Raw genomic sequence first — 6,583 nt, 5'->3', positions numbered from 1 at the left:
TTATCATTGCGAAGCAAAATTCGCCAAGCGTTGGATTGTTCACCCATCAAAAGGGAACGTGAGCTGGGTTTAGACCGTCGTGAGACAGGTTAGTTTTACCCTACTGATGGCTCGTCGTTGCGATAGTAATACTGCTCAGTACGAGAGGAACCGCAGTTTCGGACATTTGGTTCATGCACTCGGCCGAGCGGCCGGTGGTGCGAAGCTACCATCCGCGGGATTATGCCTGAACGCCTCTAAGGCCGAAGCCAGCCTAGCCGAATCCGGCAAGGATATGCTCACTGTGGAGCCCCGAGAGTCGGGAGGCTCTAAACGATGTGACTTTACTAGTCGCGCTTTATTCGTAAGGTGCGACGTCGAAGCCCATTTGGAACGCGGCGATCGATGCGAGCGGTCTTAACACGTGCATCACGGCGCCGAAGTTTCGAATATACCTCAGTTCGATGTCGGGGCTCGGAATAGTCTGTAGACGACTTACGTTCCTGGCGGGGTGTTGTGCTCGGTAGAGCAGCGTCGTGCTGCGATCTGTTGAGACTCAGCCCTACGCCAGGTGATTCGTCCGAGGACGTATCAGAGATAAAAAACGACACAACAACAACAACACGCACGCATATATGTACGTATCTCTATCGAGAGAGATAGAGCGCGCGCGCGCACGACTCTCTCTCCTCTCTCGTGACACAAATCTTGTAATATAATATTTGTGTATTTTATTTATTATAATAATACACAGATATATAATTACGAGAAGATTTGTATTTTTCTACGAGAGGAGGAGGAGGAGTGTTAGTGAGTTAGCGTTCGACAAGAGATAGTCATGTATGTTTGTTGGTTGGTTGTATATATATATATATATATATAGATCAGAAATCTATTCTATAATATTACACGAATATTATATTTTTATGATTTTTCGATAAATATATATAACTCGAACTCGTAGAGTTCGAGGAGGAGGACGCGGATGAGATGATCTTCTCGATAGACTTCACTTCTTCAATACACGAACGTTCCACGTTTTCGTCGAACACTCTGAAATCGTTAGAGTCCCGTTCGTTGCGATTAGTTCGTGTATCGATGGTGTCTGTGCGTGCTGTGTCTCTCGCGTGTTCGTAATTCGCGTCATTTTCATTATTATATTATTACGTAAGTCTTCTTATACGTTTAATATCAATAATTAACATATATAATTTTCGATACATTAACATTAACATTAACATTAACATTAACATTAACATTATATGAGCTCTATCTCGACTCTCCTTTCGATACACGAACGTTCGACGTTTTCATCGAGCACTTCGTTCGAGAAAACGTTCGTAGAGTAGGAGTAGAGCTCGTTGCGTTCGTTAGATTATTTTTTAATTTTTTTATAGAGATTCAATACATTTATGTCAGGATATTTTTTTAAAGATAATTTCTATTTATTTATTACTTCATTATACATATTTTAAGGTATCAAGACTGATATGAAACTTAAAAATTATATTATTAACATTATTTACGCATTCGTAAATCGCGTCATGTTCTTTATTATTATTATTATTATTATATTTATTCGTCATCGTCATAATTATTATTTTAATTATAAAATATAATAATTTTAATTATAAATTTTTTTTTTTTCGATAAACGAATACCGGTGAAATTTAAATAAACGAAGATACAACTTTCTTTGTTGTTGTTGTTGTTGTTTTTTTTTTTTTTCTTTTTTTTTTTATTGTTGTTGTTGTTGTTGTTGTTGTTGTTGTTGTCGTTGTTGTTGCATTGACGTTGCATAATATCATATAATCATATACTATCTATAAAAATATAGAACAAAATAATCGAAGTTTTGGAGATTTTGGAGGGTTTGGGGTGTCAGTTGGGGGGGGAGGGGGTTGGGGAGGGGGGGGGGGGGTGCGTGTTCTGGGGTTCGTCGTCTTATGATATCAGATCGAATATGAGAAACATAATAAAATAATAATAATAATAAAAAAAAAAATACATTCCGTTCGAACGAGCCGAATGTCATACTCATCGTCAGGCATATATATGGAGTAGTGACGGTTCGAACGTCGAACATTCAAAAATTGATGTTAGACGCGAAGTGACCGGATCAGTACTCTTGTATAACGAAAAAAATGTTATTATCGTTTTCATTTGTCGTCTTTGTTGCGTGTCTTCTGGCGTGTCTCTCGATTCGTCGTATCGCGTTATATTATACTTTACGTAGTGTAACAACCAAGTATGTACGTACGATTCGTCTCGACCGCTGGGGATATTCACTGACACACGTGAAAATGATAAAAAGATTCTTTTTCGTTCTGTAAAACTGTGCCGACCGACGGACGCACGTAGATCTCTCTGCCTCATGCGCTCTTCCTCTTATCGTCGTCGTCGTCGCTCTCGCTACAATCTATCCTCATGGAATAAATGTTGATTCATTGTAGTCGATCTGCGACGTCGCGACGATATGAGAAAACGTTAGAGACGGAGTTCTTAAAAGATTCAGTGTATTCGTATAGTGTGTATAATTTTTATATTATATATGAACGGTCGTTTCTAAAATTCTTTTTGTTAATTTTTACATTTATCATGTACAAAAAATACACAACCCGAGTATCGGTACGATCACTCAAACACCGGGCGTCGATCCCAATGTTTTACGATAATAATCGTTGAACAATACATACGTACACGTCGTGTGCGAAGTGTTATTTTGAAAAAAAAACTCGATCTCGTTTAGAACGTTCGAATTCGTGACCGTTATGTGTCATTATGTGAAGACGCCTCCGCCGCCGCCGCCGCCGCCGCCGCTGTCGTCGCGTTATATATTATAGCGCACGCACGCGCGCGCGCGTGCTTAAAGCGCGTTTGTGTCTCATATAAATTTTTATAAGAGTCAACCGTTAAAATCTATCGCGTCTAACGCGATCGACGATACGGTGAGACGCTCGTTTCATACTGTGCGTATATTGTACATGCATGCATAAGTTTGTGTGTATTTTATATGCGAATATGAAACGAGAAGAGTAATTGACGACTTCAACAAGTCTCGGTTAGCTCCCTGGTTGATCCTGCCAGTAGTTATATGCTTGTCTCAAAGATTAAGCCATGCATGTCTCAGTGCAAGCCGTATTAAGGCGATACCGCGAATGGCTCAATATATCAGTTTTGGTTCCTTAGATCTTACTCAGTTACTTGGATAACTGTGGTAATTCTAGAGCTAATACATGCAATCAGAACTCTGACCAGTGATGGGATGAGTGCTTTTATTAGATCAAAACCAATCGACGGAGGGCGTCTCGTCCGAAGTCGTTAATTTTGATGAATCTGGATAACTTTTGCCGATCGCATGGTCCAGTACCGGCGACGCATCTTTCAAATGTCTGCCTTATCAACTTTCGATGGTAGTTTCTGCGACTACCATGGTTGTCACGGGTAACGGGGAATCAGGGTTCGATTCCGGAGAGGGAGCCTGAGAAACGGCTACCACATCCAAGGAAGGCAGCAGGCGCGCAAATTACCCACTCCCGGCACGGGGAGGTAGTGACGAAAAATAACGATACGGGACTCTTTCGAGGCCTCGTAATCGGAATGAGTACACTTTAAATATTTTAACGAGGAACAATTGGAGGGCAAGTCTGGTGCCAGCAGCCGCGGTAATTCCAGCTCCAATAGCGTATACTAAAATTGTTGCGGTTAAAAAGCTCGTAGTTGCATTTGTGCGCCGCGCTGTCGGTGCACCGCATCCGCGGTGATACTGACACGTCTGCGGAGCATATCGTCGGTGAGCCGGCGGTAAAACGCCGGTTCAATATCAAAATCCTATCGCGGTGCTCTTCAGTGAGTGTCGAGATGGGCCGACAATTTTACTTTGAACAAATTAGAGTGCTCAAAGCGGGCTCAAAATGCCGCTTGAATATTTCGTGCATGGAATAATAGAATATGATCTCGGTTCTATTTTGTTGGTTTTCAGAACTCCGAGGTAATGATTAATAGGGATAACTGGGGGCATTCGTATTGCGACGTTAGAGGTGAAATTCTTGGATCGTCGCAAGACGAACATCAGCGAAAGCATTTGCCAAAGGTGTTTTCATCAATCAAGAACGAAAGTTAGAGGTTCGAAGGCGATTAGATACCGCCCTAGTTCTAACCGTAAATATGTCATCTAGCGATCCGCCGACGTTACTACAATGGCTCGGCGGGCAGCTTCCGGGAAACCAAAGATTTTGGACTCCGGGGGGAGTATGGTTGCAAAGCTGAAACTTAAAGGAATTGACGGAAGGGCACCACCAGGAGTGGAGCCTGCGGCTTAATTTGACTCAACACGGGAAATCTCACCAGGCCCGGACACCGGAAGGATTGACAGATTAATAGCTCTTTCTTGATTCGGTGGGTGGTGGTGCATGGCCGTTCTTAGTTGGTGGAGCGATTTGTCTGGTTAATTCCGGTAACGAACGAGACTCTAGCCTGCTAAATAGGCGTCGTCATTTAGGTGTGCTCGATTTCGGTCGAGCAACTCACTGGCGGCGTATTAAAATTCTTCTTAGAGGGACCGGCGGCTTCGAGCCGCACGAGATTGAGCAATAACAGGTCTGTGATGCCCTTAGATGTCCTGGGCCGCACGCGCGCTACACTGAAGGAATCAGCATGTTCTCCCTGGCCTAGAGGCCCGGGCAACCCGTTGAAACTCCTTCGTGCTGGGGATTGGGGTTTGCAATTATCCCCCATAAACGAGGAATTCCTAGTAAGCGCGAGTCATAAGCTCGCGTTGATTACGTCCCTGCCCTTTGTACACACCGCCCGTCGCTACTACCGATTGAATGATTTAGTGAGGTCTTCGGACCGACACGCGGTGGCTTCACGGCCGTCGGCGTTGCTGGGAAGTTGACCAAACTTGATCATTTAGAGGAAGTAAAAGTCGTAACAAGGTTTCCGTAGGGGAACCTGCGGAAGGATCATTAACGTAAATTATCAATCTCGAAAGAGTGCGATAATGAACGATAATAAAATTCTAAAACACAAATATCGACGTTCGGAATGTGTCGTTTCGATGCGAGGACGCGATTCTCACTCTCTCTCTCTCACACAGCAGTGTGTCCGAGTCAGAGTCCAGAGTCGTGTAACGCGTCCTATTCTGATATTTTTCGATGTCGATTTCGAGGAAAGTACGATGTGTTAACGCACATCGTCATCTTCAAATAAAATGTATATTTCTTTTTTTTTTTTTTTGTACTTTTTTTTTTTTTAACTTTTTTTTTTTTTTTTTTTTTTAATTTTTTGAATTTTTCTCTGTATACTAAAAATAAGAGAAAAAAAAAAAAAAAAAAATAAAAATAAAAAAAAAATAAACTCATATCACTGGCGTATAGAATCGTTCGAGTGATCGTAGAAATTATAAAAATAAAACAAATTAAAAACCATTACCCTGGACGGTGGATCACTTGGCTCGCGGGTCGATGAAGAACGCAGTTAACTGCGCGTCATAGTGTGAACTGCAGGACACATTTGAACATCGACATTTCGAACGCACATTGCGGTCCGTGGAGAAACATCCAGGACCACTCCTGTCTGAGGGCCGGCTGTATAAAAATATAAACCACACTGTTCAATGTTTAATGTCGTAATGTCTATTATTTCGTAACCGACTCAATAGACTGACTGACGTTTCTCGAACATATGACGGTATCCGCGTTCGATGTGTTATATTACGTGTTTAAATATACTTAATATAAATCTCGTTCTCGGTCCGTTCAAATATAACAAATACGATGTGTATGTATGTTTACGTTTACATGCGTGTGTGTGTATATATTATTTATATTTTTATATACGCGTTCGTGTGTACGTTTACGTCACGGAGTTTCGTTATGCGACGTCAGAGAGACTGAGAGCGTCGCTCGTCGCCAGACGAGGAGCGCCCATCTCCGACCTTTCGATCGTTTCATTGAGTTGTTCTCGATCAAAGAGGGTAATCGGAGTTTAGGTGATCTCTTCGTCTCGTGATTATCGAGTACGTGCGTTTCTTTTGTTCATACTCTAATGTCAAAATTTCGAATACAAAAGCTCCGCGATCGTTACGACGTATACGAGACGAACGTGTTTATATGATGTGTAAATAAAGCGCGCTCGCATCGTTGAACGTGATGACATCGAAACATTCGTATATATATATATTGTATATATATCGAGTAGGCGGACTCGACGTCCGAAGAGCGCGTCGACGCCGACGTCGGAACGATCGGAATGAAAATTCTCTCTCGTCTCGACGAAAGCGGCGCCGTCGCGTTGACGGATATCGCGTCTGCCTCGTTTTTTTTATCGTTGGCCTCAGATCAGGGAGGATCACCCGCCGAATTTAAGCATATTAGTAAGCGGAGGAAAAGAAACTAACCAGGATTTCCTTAGTAGCGGCGAGCGAACAGGAAATAGCCCAGCACTGAATCCCGCGGTTGTAACGATCGCGGGAGATGTGGTGTTCGGGAGGTATCGCTTTCTCGTCGTCGCCACTCCTGTCCAAGTTCGTCTTGAACGGGGCCGTTTTCCCGTAGAGGGTGCCAGGCCCGTAGCGACGGAGCGAGACGGCGAGAGGTACGCT

General features: G+C 42.8%; 3 non-coding genes across 3 annotated transcripts in view; all 3 read left to right on the top strand.

Moving 5' to 3' along the window:
* The first annotated feature begins 3,046 nt into the window (after positions 1 to 3,046).
* LOC125076388 lies at positions 3,047 to 4,949 on the top strand. Its single transcript, XR_007120355.1, has one exon. It is a non-coding gene; the product is annotated as a small subunit ribosomal RNA (ribosomal RNA).
* A 460-nt stretch (positions 4,950 to 5,409) lies between these two features.
* Positions 5,410 to 5,566, top strand: LOC125076386. The gene has a single exon (XR_007120353.1). It is a non-coding gene; the product is annotated as a 5.8S ribosomal RNA (ribosomal RNA).
* Positions 5,567 to 6,310: 744 nt separating this feature from the next.
* The window catches only part of LOC125076389, a 3,997-nt gene continuing 3,724 nt past the window's right edge, over positions 6,311 to 6,583 (top strand). Inside the window, exon 1 of the ribosomal RNA XR_007120356.1 lies at positions 6,311 to 6,583. This exon is cut by the window's right edge and continues 3,724 nt beyond it. This is a non-coding gene — a ribosomal RNA (large subunit ribosomal RNA).

This window comes from Vanessa atalanta, unplaced genomic scaffold (assembly GCF_905147765.1).
Source record: "Vanessa atalanta unplaced genomic scaffold, ilVanAtal1.2, whole genome shotgun sequence".
NCBI lineage: Eukaryota > Metazoa > Arthropoda > Insecta > Lepidoptera > Nymphalidae > Vanessa > Vanessa atalanta.
Note: the sequence above shows the minus strand (reverse complement) of the source record. Positions and strands in the feature narration are given on the sequence as shown.